Source organism: Megascapheus bottae, chromosome 15 (assembly GCF_031878675.1).
Source record: "Megascapheus bottae isolate mThoBot1 chromosome 15, mThoBot2.hap1, whole genome shotgun sequence".
Lineage (NCBI taxonomy): Eukaryota > Metazoa > Chordata > Mammalia > Rodentia > Geomyidae > Megascapheus > Megascapheus bottae.
This window is the reverse complement of record NC_143523.1, coordinates 7,930,643-7,950,792: the sequence shown is the minus strand read 5'-3', so window position 1 is coordinate 7,950,792 and position 20,150 is coordinate 7,930,643. Positions and strand designations below refer to the sequence as shown.

The window sequence follows — 20,150 nt, the reverse complement described above, 5'->3', positions numbered from 1 at the left end:
GAAGGAAGGAAGGAAGGAAGGAAGGAAGGAAGGAAGGAAAGATAAAAAGGTGTGTTATATGACTGAGAGCCTCTCTGAGACTCAAATTCCTCATTTCTACAATAGGAAGAATAATCGTTAAGAATTAACAAATTCAAACTTCATTGAGAATACATGGTAATTTCATTACAGTGAAGATCTTCCTATCTGCATTATTGCCACATGGATTATAGCATGACATTACTTGCTCTGCTGTTTATCTGCATTTGGGGTTTCTTCCCAGGCCAATAGCACAGTAACATTAACAGGCCAGCAGGAGCAAAACAAGAAAAGCAAAAGTTAAAGAGCAAGGAAATGAATGAGTGAAAATAGCATATACATAACAAATGCAAATGTATTCTTGTAAATACTATATCATATATGTGTATGTGTGTCATAACAAAAATACATTCATGGAATACAAACTAAACTCCATGTACATTGCAAAAAAAGAACCCAGAGGCAAAGGTGGGCCCAGAAAAGAGGAAAACTGGGTGTTCTTTAAAGGCTGCTGAGCCCTGCGGTGGAGGTGGGCGCCAGGGAAGCCCTTGGATGCCTCTTCCTACACGGTGAAGGAAGAGGATGACTATGGTCACACTGGGAATGCAGTCTGCTAGAGATGCCCCATGGCTCATGTGGCATAATCTTTGCTAGTCAGGAGGCTGAGATCTGAGGGTGGTGGTTCAAAGCCAGCGCGGGCAGGAAAGTCTGTGAGACTCATATCTTCAACGAGCCAGAAGTGCAGGAGTAGATCATGTAGTAGAAGGCGAGCCTTGAGCAAAAAACAACTCAGGGATAGTGCCAAGAACCTGAGCTCAAGTCCCAGCATTCCCTGCCCCCCCAAAAGAAAGAAATGCCTTGGGACATTGGCATGCTGTATAGGAATAAGAATCCCAACTCAAAAGGAACTCGGCATGGCAAAGTTTAGTCTACAAAAGGATGGGCCACTAACAATAAGAATCCAAGCAAAGGAGCTGCCTGGGGTGTTTTTTTGCCAGTCCTGGGCCTTGGGCTCAGGGCCTGATCACTGTCCTTGGGCTTTCCCAAGGCTAGAACCCTACTATTTGAGCCGCAGCACCACATCTGGCTTTTTTCTTTGCATGTGGTACTGAGGAATCGAACCTGGGTCTTTGTGCATGCTAGGCAAGCATTCTACCAGTAGGCCAAACTCCCAGCCCCCTGCCTGGGTTTTTATCCCTAATACAGTGGGCCTTGCACTTCCATTTGAATTGGCCGAGCTCAGGTTCACAGTCTGCTTGTGACTGGCTAAAAATTGATACTGGTACAGGGAAGAAGAAGAATGTTTGCATCTTGGTGGATAGATCCTGTGGGCTTTGCATTTTGATTAGCAATTTTTGAGGGCCAAGGGGGCTTAGTCAGAATCCAGAAGAAGAATCCAGAACTAAAAATAGTTAAGATGGCAACATGCTTTAATAGAAAAGTCTCTTTTTCTCACAATTCACACAGGTCCCGGGTTCAGAAGGAGCCAGGCTCAGCTTCATTCTCTGCTGTTCCTTTCTTTAAAATTCTACTACTTTGAACGAGAAATTTCTTTTACATTGTATACTCAATCCTGCAAGTAATAGTTCAAATACATGATGGTGCTTTTCCAATTTACTCTGGACAGATGTGAATTCATTCCAATGGTTGAGACATTTAAACAAGCCTATTTACTCCTTAGATCGAATAAATGAATTGAAGAGAAAGGGAACCTTTACACCAATTACCAGTGTCTCATGATAGCTACTCAGGAAGCTGAAGTCTGAGAATCAAGTCTTGAAGCTAGGCCAGGCAGAAAAGTCCAAGACTCTTATCTCTGAAAAATAATTTTATTTAAAGCCAGAAGTAGAGGCATGGCTCCAATGATAAAGCACCTTGGATGGTAGAATTAAGTAAGAGTACAAGGCCGTGAGTTCAAGACCCAGTACTGGCAAGAAAGGAAAGAAGGTGATGGAAGAATAAAGGGAGGGAAGAAGAGAGATAAATGAGAGAGGAAGGGAAGAAGGGAAGGTAGGAGAAATGAGAGACAAAGGGAGGATGAGAGATATAAGAGAGGGAAGGAGATCTGAGGGAGAAAGCAGGGGAAAGGAAGGAAGGAGGGAGGGAGGGAAAGAGGGAGGGAAAAGGTAGGAGAGAAAGAGAGAAGAACCATTGCTAGGGAAGACACCAATGGACAAGGACTGTTTCAAAGTGATCCAAATCTCATTTTCCTGGAGAGGTGCCTGTATGTATGAAAACATAGCACCAGGTGACAACCGGGCTATTTATTATAAGCCAGGGTAAAGCAGAACTCCCTGTCCTGGAATGGGAGCCACAGGATGAGCTAAGTCAGTGACATTTTCAGAAACCATAAAAGGAAGACTACGTGCAACATGGCATCCAAGGGGTTAACTTCTTTCCATGGCAAACAGTAGGGTCTCCAAGAAGTTTTACATTGAGCAAAATTTCTATATACAATCTGACAGGGAAGGGGGCTGGCTTTTGAGTCTCTGTAAACACTCCAGCTGACTTTGGAGTTCGGGACCTGAAAACCTTGCATTTTGTTTGCAAATGGCATTCCCCCACCCCGGCCCCCCTGCCAAGAAGTTACATTTTTTCCTTTCTTTAAATAAGCAGCCAGAGTAATGGCACAGTGAACAAATTTCATTTCTTCTTTTCAGCTTTTTCCATCCCAACACAGCCTTGGTGAGTCCAGATGGCACCCCAGCGGTTGCTCGTAAGTCAATACATCTGGCGACATTCCTGACACGCCAGAGCTGATGGACAGACAGCCAGCTCCGACACAAAGCCTCTTTTCAGAATGTTTTTACTGGTGCTTGTCTGCCACAAGCACCACTGAATGTGTGAAAAACAAAATAAAACCCAGGCCTCTCACCACCCCCACACTGAAGTTTTATTTTTGCCACTCATACTAATGCCACCCTCTGCTTGCCCTGACTCTACATCTCAACCTGAACTTGACAAGCTTCTTGCCCATGCTGTGAACCCACCCAGGAGTCTGGAGTGCTTAGGGGATGCCAGTTGCTGAGGGTTCAAAGCCTGCTGCAGTTGCCTGACCATTTGGGTATCCAGGTTGCAGCCTTATTTTTTCAACAATCCGCAGAAACTGGGTACCCGTGGCTCCCACCTGGAATCCTAGCTACTCTGGAAGCTGAGATTTGCAACACCTCTTTACCCCATCCCACACCAGTCTTTTACCAGCAGAGTTTATGAGGTGGACCTTGTAATGATCCCTGACCTCGAGAAGCACAGGTATGCTTTAGAGAGCTGCTGGCATAGCTCCCCAAACTGATGAGATTCAGACACCAAAACGAAGACTGCTGGAATTTAGCGTATGAGAAACCTAAGGTCACTCCCTGGAGTGACTCCCTGGGTCAGTCTCACGTTCCCAACAGGCCCAACCCCAACCCATCCTTCAGTGACACCTGGGTTGGGTGGAGATGCAAACCTCCGATCTGCTTGAGCAGCCCTAATCACCTTAATTCAGTTCAGGTAAGATTCATCATCTGCCAACAAGGTAGTTCACATCAGGACATAGTAAAAAGCAATAAAAACATGATTTCTATTTAGTAGATTATTTACAACTAACTTAGTCGAGCAGGAAACAGATAAGAAAACAGTGGAATCATGAAACACTGGTGGCTCACACCTGTAATCCTGGCTACTCAGGAGGCTGAGATCTGAGGATTGAAGTTCAAGGCTAAGACACTGCAGAAAACTCCATGAGACTCTTATCTCCAATTAACCAGGAAAAAGCCAGAAATGGAGATGTGGCTCAAGTGGTAGAGAGCCGGTCTTGAGTGGAAGGCCCTGAGTTTAAGCCCAAGTATGAGCACATGCAAAAATAAACATTTTCGCTGTGCAAGGTGGCTCACGCCTGTAATTCTAGCAACTCAGGAGGTTGAGATCGGAAGATCAAGGTTCAAAGCCAGACCTGGAACAAAAGGACCTGAGACTCCAATTAACCTCTAGAAAACGGGAAGTGGAGTTTGGCTGTTGGTAGCCTTGAGCTGAAGCGCTCGAGGACAGTGTGCAGGCCGAGTTCAAGCCCCATGACCCACAAAAATAAATAAGTAAATAAATATAAATTTTCATCAGTAAGCCTGCACATATCAGCATCATTTAAAGTCAGAAAATCCTTATTTGTTGTTTGTAGCTATGTACATTTGCTTCAAAACATACATGACAGATGCCAGAAGGCTATGCTTCTAAGGTTAGACTGTGCCAACTCAGAGTAGGGAGGAGGAAAAAAAGCCCAACTTTTGCCACACCTGTCCCAGGTCCTTTGTTTATTTATGTATTTGAATGGGCTCTGAAGTTCACTGGGAAATGACGTTTTTTAATATTGATAGGTAAGTGACTATTGTTCGTGTGTTCTTATTTCTGTGGAAAAGAATAAAGTTTTTGTAAGTGTTTTAAAGCCCACAATAAAGCCACGTTTTAAGAGTCATATGCTGTTGTATTTCCATCCCCGAGCAAAAAGCATCTCTCCACTGGTTATCGTCCTGTTTCTCTGGTCCTGCGAACCCACAAGGTAGGATCTCTGCCCCCGGCTACCTCCTGGACCTGACAGCAACTCTACAATACCTGATTATCCATGCTGAAACAAGTGAATGCTGGAAAAGGCATTTGAAAAACACTGAAATTAGGTTGGACTGGGTTGATCTTGGTGTGTACTGCAGCTTCTACGCGGGCTCTAGGCTCTCATTTGGGTTTTTTTTGCTCATAGCTGGCAATCTATCACTTGAGCCACACCTCTGGTGCTAGGTTGATTTTTTAAAACAAGAGAGAACAAAGTTCTGTGTCCCCCAAAGACCCAGAACTGATGCCCTAGAGGATACAAACGCTAATGGCACCAAGGACATTGTCCACTAGTATATGGTCCCTGGCGTTGGCCGAAACACATTCTGCTTGTTCTAACCATGGAAGCCACACATTGGAAGAGGAGGGTCCTGTCATTATCCCTACTGTCCCTCCATTATGAGTGGGGAAACTGAGGCATGGGGCAATCAAGGCACTTGTCCCATGTTGGGCACCAAGCCGCACTTGCAAGATCAATACATGATATATGACCCCTGTCAGGACATCAACCCTGTCCAACCGTGCTGCAGCCACATGAGGGTAGACTGTCAGCTGAACTTTCAGTGTTCTGTTTGTCAGGACACCATACAATGTCCCAAGTAAGGATATGAATTCAAGCATATGGACACAGCCAACACATGCAGAACATCTTCCCTTTGTCTGCTTTTGCGCTGCTACCGAGGTTTGAACTGAAGGCCTAGTGCTTTCTCTTGGCTTCTTCAATCAAGGTTGCTGCTCCACCACTTGAGCCTCATATCCAGCTTTTCGTTGGTTAATGCGAAGTAAACATCTCAAGGATGTGTTTACCTGGGCTAACTCTAAACCTAGATCCTCAAATCTCAGCCTTTTGAGTATCTTGGGTGACAGGCAAAAGCCACCAGTACCTGGCACTTAAAAACAAAACAAACCAACCATAGAAAAACTTTAGAATTAGGGCTCAATCAGCCACAAGGCATAGGGACTGTGGCTGAGGTGGGGTCTGTGGCAGGGGAGAGGTGGCGTCTAGCCCAAAGTTACTAGGGAGTGAGCTGGAAAACAGAGGAAAGGAATCACCCAGGTGGTGCCAACACGCGGAAATGCCTGGACAGAGCCTGCACTGAATCAAAGTGAGGCTGTTGCCCATAAGGACAGAAAAGAATAAACTCTGGCTGCCCCACATGGTATCTGGTTGTAAACACAGGGAGCCCGGTGGTCATGTGCTGTTCCCTGCAATGTCCCAGGCACTGTGCAGGGACTTAATCACCCACATAATCAGATAAAACCTGCAACAGCAGTATCCTTATCCTCGTATCGCGAGTGAAAATCAAAACACATGGCCGGGTCAGATGTGGTGACTCATATTTGTAATCTCCCCTACTCAGGAGTCTGAGTTCTGAGTTCAAAGACAGTCCAGGCAGATAAAGCTGAGAGACTCTTCCTTCCAGCTAACAAGCAAAATGCTGAAAGTGGGGCTGTGGCTCAAGTGGTAGAGCACTAAGCTTGAGCAGAAAAATTAAATGAGAATGTCAAGCCCTGAGTTCAAGCCCCAGTGCCAATACAAGGAAAAATAATGCAACTGAGACAGCTAAATAATTTATACACTGTCCCAGGAGCAGAGTGTCAATCATCTGTTCCACTTTCCAATCCAAATTCCTCTCTCCAGTCCTAACTCTTTTTGTTTCATGGGGCTCCTGCTGCATAGTTTACCCCCAAATTAAGCTCCACTCCTAATCACTGGTCCCTGTGCGCTTGTCCTTGTTTGGAAATCAACTCTCCAGATGAAATTACCCCAGGGTAGTAGGGTGAGTGATTATTACAGACAGACAGAGGGACATAGCCCAGTGGAGAACCATGTGATCTCTGACCTCCGGGAATGGAGGTGAGATGTGAGTTGTTGCAATCCCAGAATTCCTGCATCCTCTAAAAGGCAAGAGCAAGGCTAGCCAGGAACAGAGGCATGCTTGGTGCCTTCAAAGGAGCCAGCTACCACCACCTTAACTGTGAGCCCATCCATTTCTATTGTTTTAAGTCTGCCTATTTGTGGTTAATTTGCTGCAGCAACTGCAGGAAGTGACTCCTCTACTGCTCTAGGGCCCAGGAACTTTATAAATTTCTTCATGAAGTCGTGTAGGCGCAACCATTGAAAAATGCATCCAGCCTAACCATTTAAGTCTCAGCTGGCTCTGGAAGAAAGAATGCCAATAATTTCGTTCCTTAGATCCTCAAAAGCAAGACAGTATGCAATAGAAAATGTGCACTTTGCAGAGGGCTTGCAATTCCTTGCCTAAGAGAGGTACAATTGGGTCTCATTTGGGGCTCTGCTTTCCACGCTAGACAATTGACTGGGGTCTGATTCATGAGGCTGTCTGCTAAGACGCATCACCCAACACGTATCGGCCTCCCTCGAGATCTCCTCTCCAGGCCCAAAGGAGAAAAACACAATTATTTGTAAGCGCTGTGACACATTTCTCCCACACCACATTCTAAACTCTTCAGTCATAGCTACGGCCCTTTTAGATAGTCTGAATTCCAACAGAGGCACCAAGTATCATTGCTTAGGGCTGAGCTCTGAGCTGTTGGAAAAAAACAAATGTAAGATGATTCTGATTTCCAAAGGCCCAACATGGCCGACTTAGATTTCCTTCCTAGGAAAACAGTTCAAGTCAGTAGCAGGACTCTGCTGTGTTTAGAGCCTGGGTAAGTGAGGAAAGGAATGGTGTCACTTCTCCTGATGGACTGGGGGGCTCTGGGGGGACATCCTGTAAGAGAAAGCCAGCAGAAATTGGAGCAATGTTGACCACTGTGACTTGTCATAGCAGAAGAGATTGTGGTTTTGTAGTCTAAACATTGTTAGAATTAGTGTCTGCTTGATATTTCCTCATGCTTCTAATGAGGTGCTGGGTTACTGTGGGCAGAAATCTTTACATTTCCAGGGGTGGACAGTGATTTTCTTTTTGCCCCCAATATAGATTTGGGGAGAGGTTTCTAAATGCCAACATGTTCATCTAGAGACATTTCACTTCTGGCTCCACAATACACACGTGTAGTATTTTATTCTGAATCTTTAGGGTAATAAATCCTTCATAGGTTTATTCTAGCCTTCTAGAACATTCTATGGTGGGGGCAGGGAGGCATGCCTAGGGATCTTCATGTCTCATGGCCAATAGGGCCTAAACTCTAGCTGGTTTTTATGTTTGTTTCTGGCTCTCACCCTCGGGTCCTACCTCATTCCTACATGGATACTCGCTGGTGCCATCTTTCTTGCTGTAGAACCAACTAGACGAATATAAGCTTGTTCTAGATTTGCCCAGGAAATGCTGTGAGTGGGGTCCCGCTGTGCAAGGTGGCAAGTCAGGCCCACAGAAAGGCAGGGGGTGCCTCTGACCTACCAGGGGATTTAACCTGACTTCCCAAAGTCACAGTGTCCTCCTCTGCAACTTCCTGCATGCTAAGTGGAATGTGACATTTCCTGCAATCACAAAAGTAGACCACAGACCATGAAAAAAAATTTTCCTAGCACATGGCAGCTGTTGAGAGTCTCAAAATAACTTTTTGTGTAAATTACAATTCCAAAAATACATTAATGACTAGACCTGCCTCCAGCTCTTGTTATTTTTTAAAGAGGTTTTGTTATTATTGTTTTGTTTTGTTGAGTGTCTTACTCCATATCTTACGTCAGCATGGAATTCACTGTGTATCCTAAATTGACTTCAAATTCATGATCTTTCTGCCTCAATATCCCAAATTCTGGATTACGGGGATGTGTCATGACGGCCAGTTTATGTAATGTCTTCATTAAGAGTGTATATAAACTGGGTAATTTTATTTTGGCATCACTGATTTCCCTCCTCATCCACGAACTTCATTTCATATTGCTAAACACACTGGCTGGTGCTAGTAGCTCATGTATATAAACCCAGCTACTGAGGAGGCTGGGATTCAGTGCGTCACAGGTCAAAGGCAGCACAGGAAGAGAAGTCCTTAGACTCCATCTCAAAAGTAATCAGCAAAAACTTGAGCTGGAGGCATAGCTTGAGTGGTAAAGAACCAGGCAAACAAGCTCGAGACCCTGAGACCAAACCATGGTACTACAAATTTTTTGTAAAATAAAAATAAATAAAAATAAATTTTAAGAAGAACATACTCAGGTTCAGAACAGAGAAGAGCTAGGTGGCACACTCACTGTCTCTGGCACCAACACCAACTGTATTAAGCCTCACTCACTCTGTCTAAGCGTCCATACAGACCTCCATGCAAACAGACATATTTGAAAACACATCATCCATCTCATTAAGTGTTTGAAATTCCCCAATCTAATTATTTCTTTCCTGTGTTACCATATGAAGAATTACAACTTTTTTCAAGGATGCAGATGCTCACACCTGGAATCTCAGCTACTTAGGAGACAGATATGGAGGATTTCAATTCGAGGCCCAGCACAAGTTTAAGTTTCATCTCTAACTAACCAGCAAAAAGCCCAGATGGTGCTATGGCTTAAGTGGTAGAGTGTCCATTGAGCAAGCAAAGCCCGAGCATCACAAGACTTGTAAATTCAAATCTCATCAAACGAGCAACTTCTTGATAAATACACCGAGCTTGGCTCTGATGCCTTGTCAGAAGTCTCTAACTTATTTTCACACTAGATTCTCACCTATCTGCCCCCAGCCATTAAAACAGACTGTCCTCTTTCCAATCAGGTCTCTAGCCTAGAAGAAAAGCAAGCCAAGAATCGGTAACAATGAAATACACACCACACTAATTGCAAGAGGAAATGAGTTTTAAAGTAAACGCTGCAGGCAGTGACTGGCCCAGTGTCTTGAGCATTTCAAAGGACAAAAAAGAAAATTGGGAAAGATCGATATCAAGACCACAGTGATCTGCCACAGCCATAAATAAAATGTCTTTCAAGGCCCATTAACCACTAATCACATCTTGGATCAGAACTGGCAGAACAGCTCCCTGGCTGACAAGGGCGCCATGGGTCATCTCTGCAATCAAATGGGTCCGACTGGGACGTGCTTCATGTAGATAAACTTTCCTTGTTTTCTTTGCTGATGGGGGGAGAGGGGAGGATGGTCTTACAGAGGATCCAAGAGCCAGGGGCTCCAGGTTGGAGACAGAACCACAGGTCCCTTCACAGAAGGCACCTGCAGAACAGGAGTGAGTGTGGAGTCCACGGCCAAGCTGCTTCTTGGCGCGAGATTCGATTTCACAGACTTAAATCCGTGCCTCTGGCCTCATGGGAGACTTTCTTCAGCGCTCACATACAGTCGGGTGCAGGTGGCTCACGCTCATAATCCTAGCTACTCAAGAGGCTGAGCTCTGAAGGTCATGTTCAAAGCCAGCCTAGGCAGCAAAGTACATGAGACCCTTCCCTCCAATTAACCAGTAACAAGCCAGAAGTGGGGCTATGATCCAGCACTAGCCTGCTGGTCTTTAACTAAATAGCTAAGGGACACTACCTCTGCCCTGAGTTTAAGCCCTGGTACGGGGGGGGGGGGGAGGGAGGGAAAGAGGGGGGGAGAGAGAAGAGAAAGAGATAAGAGAGAGAGACAAGAGAGAGAGAGAGGAGAGAGAGAGAAAGGAGAGAAGAGAAGGAAGGAGGGCAGGAGGGAGGGAGGATAAAAAAACAGCTTCAAAGCTTGACTCTACTGAAAGGTCCCTGCAGTGTCGGGATAATGCTCGGCAGATCTCACAGGCAATGCTATTCAACTGCTTTATTTACCCCTCAAGGATCTAGCCTGGAGACTCCAAGAGTGACTCCAAGCGTGATCCACCCATCTGCAGCATCCACCCCAAGTGACGGCCAGGCTGAGGGCTCGGGCTGTAATCCCAGCTACTGGAGAGGCTACTAGAGTTTGGAACCACTGTTCAAGGCCAGCACAGGCAAAATGAAGTCGATGACCCTTCATCTCAACCAATGGCTGAGCAAGGTGGCCTGTCTGCCATCCCAGCTATGGAGAAACACAGTGACTGGTAACAGGCCTGCTTGGGCATACAATAAGACGCTACTCCCAAAACAACCAACAGAAAAGGGGGTGGTGATGTGTAGATCTAATGGCAGAGCACAGCCTAGCAAGGGCAAAGCCCTAAATTCAATCCCCAGTACTGAGGGGAACAAAAATGGTTCCTGGAGAGCTGTAGACATGACAGACATTTGAGTTCTCAGGAGAATCATGGGGGGTCAGGGGGGCTCTAGGGGCAGGGGCTGGTGGGGCACTGTACATTGACACACTAATATCTAGGTTCCTCTCAGAGATTCTTACCAGACTTGGGGACTATAAAGGCATCAGGTGTTTAGTTTTGTTTTGTTTTCATTGCCTGGACGATATTAAGCCCTGAATAATGATGGCTGAATGACTGTGCAAATGACCTAATTGAACAACGCACTCAATGTAATCACCGAAACTCTGCCTGAATTCCCTAATTTGATGAAAGAGGAAGCAGAGGAAGATTAGAGGATTGGGAAGGGGTTTAAAGAACACTTCCTTTCAAGTGTTGAGATCAAATGTTTTTCTTTTGTTTTGCTTTTAAGGAAAACTCAGTACATAGTCTTAGAGTCATAATCTCAACCTTTAAGGCTGAAAAGAGCTTTTTTTTTAAAATCGTTATTTCCTTCCTGTCTTAAGTCAGCTGGTCTTCCCTCTGCCTCAGTTTCTTATCTGGGCAGAAGAGATCCTGAGGACCCCTTCTGGTGTCTTCATGTTCTGCCTGCTCTCTGCCTTGTTGGCAATTCATGACCAGGATCACAGAGTCGTGAGCAGTTTCTCACTCGGTGTGCAAGTAGGAATAAAAATGGGTTCCAAACATGGAAACACACACTAGAATAACACACGAATCACACAAAGCAGCACAGAGAAGACATTTCCTAACTGATGGCCTGGTCCAGCTGGAAACCCAATCGGTCACACAGGTCTAATCTGAGCACATGGCTTGGGGCCTGAGAATCAAACCTAGAGTAGAGAAAAGAAAAGCCTCACCAAAGTAGGCGCACGCAATCAAAACAAAATATTTATCATTCCTGAGACACAATTGCTCATCCAGGAGACTGGTAAGGTTGTTAAAATATGGCATCTTGGCTCTGATAAGCTGTGTCTGGGCACACTCACACACTCCATGAGGAACACACTTGGCATGGCCACTCTGAAGGAAAAACTTTGCAGTGTGTAGTAAACTCATGTGTGTACACAGCCTTCTACCTAGCACTTCCACCTATGGGAAGCTGTTTCAGAAGATACACCTGCAGGGCACGGGAAGCTAACACCTGTAATCCTAGCTACTCAGGAAGCTGAGATCTGAGGACTGCAGTTCAAAGCCAGCCTGGGCATGAAAGTTCGTGAGACTCATCTCCAATTAACCACCAGAAAACGGGAAGTGGCACTGTGGCTAAAGTGGTAGAGCACTAGCCTTGAGCTGAAGACCTCAGGGACAACACCCAGGCCCCAGAGTTAAAGCCCCATAACTGACAAGAACAAAAACAATAACAAAAAAAGAAAATACACCTGTAGCTGTTTGGAAATGTGTGTACCCATAGCCATCTTTCTTTTACTCTTTATTTCTTTGTGCCAGTGCTGAGACTTGAACTCAGGGCCTTGAGGTCTCAGTTGGCGTTTTCACTCAAGCCTGACACCCTTACCACTTGAGCCTTTTGATGATTAATCAGAGGTAAGATTCTCATGAATTTGTATGCTTGGGCTGGTTTTAAGCCTTGTTCTTCAGGTCTCAGCCTCCTGAGTAGGTAAGATTACAGGTGTAAGCCACTCATGACCAGGTACAATTATTTATTATGGTTGTATACAGGAGGTAAGCTGAATAAACTAGAGTACACTGAACTAATGGACGAGTATTGAGAATTAAAAATAAAGAGGAAGATTCCTCCCTGGAATGGTTTTTCAGGACACTGCATCAAGTAAAAGAAAAAGGACTAGACATGTATTTGTTTATTTGAAATGGGGAAGGAAAGGAGAGAAACAAGATGATTGGGAGGGGGTGGGGGAGGAAAAGGGGGACAAAAACATGACAAGGGGTATCAAGGTTCGAGAAATAATGCAACCATTACCTGACAAATGTAACTGTCACCCCTCTATACATTATCTCAACAATAAAATACAATAGAAAGAAAGAAGAGAAAAGAAAAGAACTAGAAAACGCCAGCTAGAGCATGCTTCCTGGTCTGTTTATGAACAGGAAGGAAGGCATGTTCACTTCCCAGCTCCACTGGAATAAGGCATCACAAACTGAGTGACTTAAAGAATGTCATTTAGTGTCTCTCCATTTCCAAAGCCCCAAGGAAGATGCTGTTTATTCCCCCAACTTTCCCCCAGCTCTCGGTATTGAGGAGAGGGGATCTTTGACATCCCTGGCTCTGAGGCATCCCTCCACCCCCGCCTCTCCCCCCCCCTCTGCCTCTCCCCCACCTTCTGTCTCTCCCTGACCCACCCTCTGTGCCTTCATCTTCTCATGACACCCTCCTTGTGTGTCTCTGCGCAAATTTCTCCCTCTTATAAAGACACCAGTCAAATGAGATGACGAAGCACCACAATGACTTCATGTGACACTGAGGACTCCGTTTCCAAATCACATCACCTGCTAAGGTGCCAGTGGCTAGGATTTTATCAGCGGGATCAGGGGCACAATTCAACCAATAATAAGCACTCCTGTAGATGCTTGTGGGGGACACAGAATGATAACGATCAAGAATTGGGTCAGAACCAAAGAGCCAGGTACAGGAGATGAGTGAGAGGGCAGTAAGGGCGGGGAGTGGGAGATGGCAGAGGACAGACAGTGATTCTGGTGTGTGCCAATTAGTATGAGAACCACAGGGCTGTTTCAATGCCCTTTTTGTCCTGAAAAATGAATCACATACAAATTGACCGGCTAATTTGTGCAAAGAAAAAAAAAAAGACCCCAAACTAAAAGAATTCCACTAGAACAAGGAAGCCCAGCCCCACTGTACATGAGAGAGCATAGCCCTGCTGAGGACTGAGGAGGAAGAGAAGAGCCCTCGGAAGGTGACAGGACGGTTGCCTGCTGGACATGGAAGGTGAGAGCAAGCAAGCTGTGGTTGCAGCAGTGTGGTGAACCTGGCAGTTAATGGGCTCCTCAAACAGGATGGAACACTTATTTCCAGTTACTCTATTACTCCACTGGAATGGATGGAGTAGAGTTCATATGGGAGCATAGAGGCACCTTTCTTAGGCTGGAGAAGGAAGCTGCAAATAAGTAGGCAAACTGGAAGAATCCCTGATCTTGGATTCGAATCCGAGCGATTAGTAAAACAGAGTGCATTTGAGATAGTCAAAGATGTGGGTGGATATAGAAATCTAGTCATATGTGTGCCTAGATGAACAACTTCTATAACCCAATCCAGATATTGGCTTCTAAATATCATTCTCCTAAATATCTTCCTTGGAGAAATGATGGGGCTCTGGGGTGGAAGCTGGGATTGGGAAAAAGCAGCCTTGAATTTCCTGTACCAGAAAATAAGGAAGCACTAAGATGATAAATCAGTCAAAAGAAGACTTGGCCTGGAGATGGCCTAGAGGAGATGCCCTGTCTCAGGCTCACATATCTGAGCACAACGTTTTTAAGTAGTAGCATTGGGTTGTGAGCCATAAAATAAATAACCAAGTGTCTAGAATGAAATTAACAATCAAATGAATAAATGATTGGGAGAAGAGGGCAGTTCTTTCTCACCTAATAAATGCATGCAGACGATAAAGTGGGAAATACAATCACCATCGGACAAGCGCCACAGTAAATATTGCTACAGATAAGATACTCTGGTGAAGGCAAAAATCAGTCTTAAAAGTTTGAGAAACAAACCAAGATGGTAGGAGCACAGAGGGGGTGGTGGGGAGGGAGGGAAAGAAAGTCCCCAAGACACTTGGAGAGAATTATTGTTGAATCTTATAGGGGTCTGTTGAGAGGATGAATGAATTTGAAGAGTACCTAAGAACCTGAATGCACTTATTGCTGCAAGACAGTAAAATGGTAAATATGGTGTCACATGTGTTCAACAACTACAACAATTAATTGACCATTAAAAAGATCCAGGATTAATGGGGAACTATTACATCATTCACTCAATTTACTGTGAACCGTTGAAGCATCAATATCGTTGTCTAGAAGGTTATGCACATCTCTTGGAAACCTTTCCACCCCCAATCTCCCCCCCCCACACACACACAAGCACACACACACACACACACACACACACACACACACACACAAGCAAGTACACATGCAAGTACTTCTTTAATCACAATGACCCCAAAGGAAGATCCTGAGGAAATAAACACAATCAACCCCAGTCTAACTTCAGAGCTTTTTGATGTTGGGTACAGGCTAAAGATGTTTTCAATACAAACCTTCCGTACAAATAAAGCTTTATTGTTCAAATTCACCCTCCATGGCAGCCTATAGAGTAAGACATGAGTCCCTAAATGAATATATTTAATGTGAGATTTGTAGCTTCTGGCCCCAGAAGGCATCTCCAATCCTGTCAAGATTTCTAACCACCACGCTCTGCTCCCTCCCACACTTCTGTCTGAGATGTCTTCTCTTCACCTGCCCTTACTTGTTCTTTCAATTTCTGGAAGGTTTTCCCTGTGGAAGCCTTTGCCAACAGCCTCCAGGCAGACATTGCTGTATCTGTCTGGTCCTAGTCAGTCATGTTTGCAGTGGTCCTGTAGCCCTTACCACTTGGCATTCTCAATATCTATTTGAACCTCTAACTCCCCAAAGACCCTAAGTTCTGAGGAGTCCCAGCATCTTGCCAAGCACAGCTCGGGGGGACAGAAAACACCTGTGTTTTCTTGTGAGCCAGGCACGAGTGTCTTAGCATCGTGTCATGCTTCCACCAAGGAAGCCAATGCTTGGGCCTTCGGCCTTCCTGTCCCCACTCCACCCTCATTCTTTTGGAATAAGAAATCACTAGGTTCACTGTTTCCCCAAAACAGGAGACAGAGCTCCAGAAAATATCTACAAGTCAATTCTGGTTACTCACACAATTACATAACGATACAATCCATAGCCATCCTCTGATAGCAGTTTATGTGATTATAAGTCATCTGTATGATTATTTTCCTTTCCCTGAAAGTCCTAGACTTACACAAGCATATTATCTGCTAACAACAACAAACATTGCCAACAATGTACAGCTTTTCTCTCCTTTCTCCACCCTCCGTGAGCTATATACATCATGAAAAGTACCCACTGTGAAAAAATATTGGTACTTGAGAAAACTTACAGTGTTTGGAAGTACAAGAAGGGAGGGGAACTCAAGGGGAGCCCAGTTATTCCTGGGGGAGCTCATCTCGTCTTTCAGAGATTTGCATGAATTAATTAAGTCGGATTAGGTTGGTCCTAAATCCTGACTAATTGAAACTGCGTACCAAGGGAATAGAATTCTTCCTGTGAGATAAGAAACAAGTGTAATCTCTTTGGTTCTGAGACCATCAGAGAAGCCAAGGCAGGCTGGGTAAAATGCAACAGACAGGAAATTAGGAAATCAGGCCAGCGTGGATAGGTGGACACAGAAATACTCAGGAGTCTAAAAGTACTGTTGGAGCTAAGCACTGCGGAGGCTCACGCCTGTGATGCCAGCTGCTCAGGAGACTGAGATCTAAGTTTCAAAGCCAGCCTGGACAGGAAAGTCTGTGAGACTCTTATCTCTAACAACCTACTCAGCAAAAGCCAGAAGTGGAGCTGTAAAATAAGGCTTCCAGAGGGAAGAGCAAAAGAAGCCCAGGGACAGCATCCAGGCTCTGAGTTCAAGCCCCAGGACTCAGGGGGGAAATAGTATGGGAGGTTTAACCAAGACCAGTGATGACCTTGGGAATTCTCCTCAGCCTGAAACCCACAGATGCTTTCTTCCTAAATAGAAAATGGAGATACCTATTAGCTACATTCACCGATTAACTACATTCCTTGGCACAGAGAAGATGCAAGGCCCAAACATGCAGCAGCTTTGCCCACAGGCCCCAGAATCATAGGAAATGAGAAGAAAAGTGAAAGGTTAGCAGGGCATTGGTGGCTCATGTCTGTAATCTAACCTACTCAGGGGATTGAGATCTGAGGAATACATTTCAAAGCCAGCCCAAGCAAGGGCAGGAGTGGAGGTGTGGCTCAAGTAGTAGAGCACCAGCCTTGAGCCAAAAACAAAAGCCCAACAAGAGCATAATGTCCTGAGTTCAAACACCAGTGCCAACACAGAGGGAAGAAGAAAGGAAGGGAGGCAAGAGCAAGGAAGGAAGGGAGAATATAAAATAGAGAAGTAAGAGGTATTTACAGGCAATAGTTCTCATATTGAGTACAGGATTGATTTTCAATATCAAAAAATATATCAATTCATCTCCTAATTCAAAACAAAAAAGGAGACCAGTATGGGAGCACTTGCTAGCTCCCACAGAGGTGGCCGTAAGAGGATTTGGAGAGCAAAAATTAAGACCCTATCTGAAAGATAAATTAAAGCAAAACTGGCTGGGAATACACTGATGAACACAGGAGTCTAATCTCCATCCCTGAGAAGGGGGAGAGAGGAGGGCGTGACTGCGCATGTGTACATGTGTGCATGAGCTTTGGTTAGACGTGAAGATGGTGACTCCTTTTACTCCAAGACCCAGCACCACGGGACTCTGCACAGTTAGCAGCCATGCAGGAAGGACAGTTCTCACGGTGATTTTGGAAAAGGATGTACCAACTCATTTTTGTTTGTCATACTTTTTGATGCACAACAGACCTAAAGTATCACCTTCCTTTGCAAAGCTCCTAGTCCCTGGGGCCGGTGAGAGCATGTCCTGTTCCCAGGGGATCTGGGCCCCAGGGCTTAGCACCTGAGCCTCCGTCTCACCTGAAGTTTCTGAAAATAAATAAATAAATAAATACGTAAATAAATAAATAAAACGTCTTCAATGTCATTTTAATTGCCAGTGAGTGCAACACACACACTCTTCATTTCTTACTCATGCGGCTTTCTGTGTGCTTTTGTATTTAATACTTGATTTTCCGATTTTTCTTTAAAAGGACTGAAAGAAAGAACAACAAAAATATCATAACCAAGAAAGGAAAAGATGTCTACAGATGCTAACGTAATTGTACACACAAGGGCAGCATTAGGAAGCCCAGTAAATCACAAGGAGTAGGAATGATGAGCAGGGCAGCGCCTGCGTAGCTCACGTGTCCCAGTGCCCGTGCTCTGCAGATGGGGGCGTTTGGGGTGATGTGACAATGCCAGGGCAGGGCTAGAAAACTGGCCTGGAATGACTAAGAGAAGACTTTTGTGCTTATTCCAACTCTAAGTCTTCTCTTTCTGTGATATGCTGATGAGAATCCCTTCACCAATGCTAGGTTTTGTTACAAACGTCAGATTGTACAGAGTATATAAGATAGCAAGCCCCGGGGGGAAGTCGTATCATAAGAAATCACTTCAAGCCAGGCCCTGGTGGCTTATGCCTATAATCCTCAGGAATCTGAGATCTGAGTTCAAAGCCAGCCTGGGCAGGAAAGTCCTTCAAGACTCATCTCTATTGAACTACCAGAGACCTGTAAGTGGCTCTGGGGCTCAATGTAGTAAAGAATAAGCCTTGAGCAAAAGAGCTCAGGGACAGTGGCCAGGTCCAGAGTTCAAGCCCCACAACTGACAAAAAAAAGATGTATATATGATGGCTAGGTATGGTGGCTTCCACCGGTAATCTCAGTAGTAGGAGGTAGAAATTGGTAAGATGACAGTTCCAGACCAATCCAGGTGAAACCTGAAATGCCAGTCCCTGGTAGCACATGCCTACAATCCCAGCCACAAGGAAAGTGTGCAGACTGAGACCAGCCCTGGGTAAAAAAAGGTACAACTGTATCTGAAAAATGAGAAGAGTAAAAAAGACCTGGAGCTTGGCTCCAGTGGTAAAGTACCTACTTAACAAGAACCAGGCCCTGAGTTCAGATTCTAGTATTGGCAAAAAAGGAAGGTTTATAATAAGAAAAACAAGGTAAAATCATAATGTATCTGGTGGAAGTTATGTCAAGGATTTTGTAGTTGCAAAAGGAAGTTCCAGGAAGAAAGGAGGCTGCCCTGTCCTGGAAGAACTTTGTGTTGAGCACTGATGGCTCATACCTGGAAACCTCGCTGTTCAGGAGCCTGAGATCGGAGGATCCTTATTTGAAGCCCAGGCAGAAAAATCTGAGAGACTCTTATCTCCAATTAACCAGCAAAATGTCAAAAGGGGAGATAGGGTCCTAACTTCAAACCCAGTGTCAGCACCAAAAAAAAAAAAGTATCTGAATATCTGAATACTAACAACATCTTGTGCATTCACACGTGGTGGCCATTTGATTCTCTTGAATCTTTGTGCACATTTACGCTTTTACTTTCCATCTCCCCGAGGGCAACTTTAAATCTAGCTGCTGTTCTGAGCAGCCAGAATGCAGTGTTCAGAAGTGGAAAGCCTAGCCCTGTCTGCTTTGCCATTATTTCCTTTCACGGTGGGCTGGGGGTTTTCTGAGTTTAACATGTCCATTTGTTTATATAGTGCATTAAAGAATATGCAAATTTGTCCATTATCCTTGCACAGGGCCCGTACTAATCATCTCTGTATCATTCCAATTTGATTTACTTTTTATTGTTTGTATTTTTATTTTTGCCAGTCCTGGGGCCTGAACTCAGGGCTCGGCACTGTCCTTGGGTTTTCTCAAGGCTAGCATTCTATAACTTTAGCCACAGCATCACTTCTGGGTTTTTTCAGTGTTTGCGGTACCAAGGAGTCAATATCAGGGCTCTGTGCATTCCAGGCAAGCACTCTACCACTAGACCACACTCCCGGCACCCCAACTTTAATTTATGCTGCACAAGTGGCACTAAACACAGCAGCTCAATCAGTCATCCCTTCTCTCCACCCTCCAATCCCCCCCCACTAGTCTCACGGAGTTTCTTTGTTCCATTTCCACACCCGTAGGCAGGCTATGCTCACTGTAGTCACTTTCCAGCCCCCTCTCCATCCACCCGCCCCCTCTCACTACTTCCCACACCCAGCCCCAGACATGTTTCAACTTCCTAATGTTCTTTTTTGTTAACTGTATGTTCATTGTTCCAATCAGAAAATGAAGAAAACGAGCCCTAAGCAAGCAGAAGGAAGGAAATAACAAAGTCCAGAAACTAATAAGATTGAAACCAGGAAAACCACATAAAAAGTCATGAAATGAAAAGTTAGGCCTTTGATGTTGTTGCTTCAGTGGTGGGGATCGAACCCATGACCTCAGGGATGCCAGGTAAATATGCTCTACTATTGAGCTACCCCTCCCAGACAAAATGCTGATTTTTTTTTCTTTAAAAAAAAAGGGAAAAAGCATCAATAAGGTTTATAAACCTATGGCAATACTGAAAAGTTTAAAGCCGACAGAATATGCAAATCTCCAATATTGGGATCAAAAAGGTAGATACTACTATGCAGATCTAATGCGAAGAAAAACAAAACAGTGACACACAGCTTTATGACCATACAGGTGACAATGTAGAAGAAATGGAGCCATTTCTCAAAACTTCCAATCTACAACATCTCAACCAAAATGGAAGCCACAAC

At 44.7% G+C, this 20,150-nt stretch overlaps 1 pseudogene; it reads right to left on the bottom strand.

Annotated features, from left to right (window-relative positions):
- Positions 1–19,110: 19,110 nt before the first annotated feature.
- Positions 19,111–19,203, bottom strand: LOC150053749 (U6 spliceosomal RNA; annotated as a pseudogene).
- Positions 19,204–20,150: the final 947 nt, after the last annotated feature.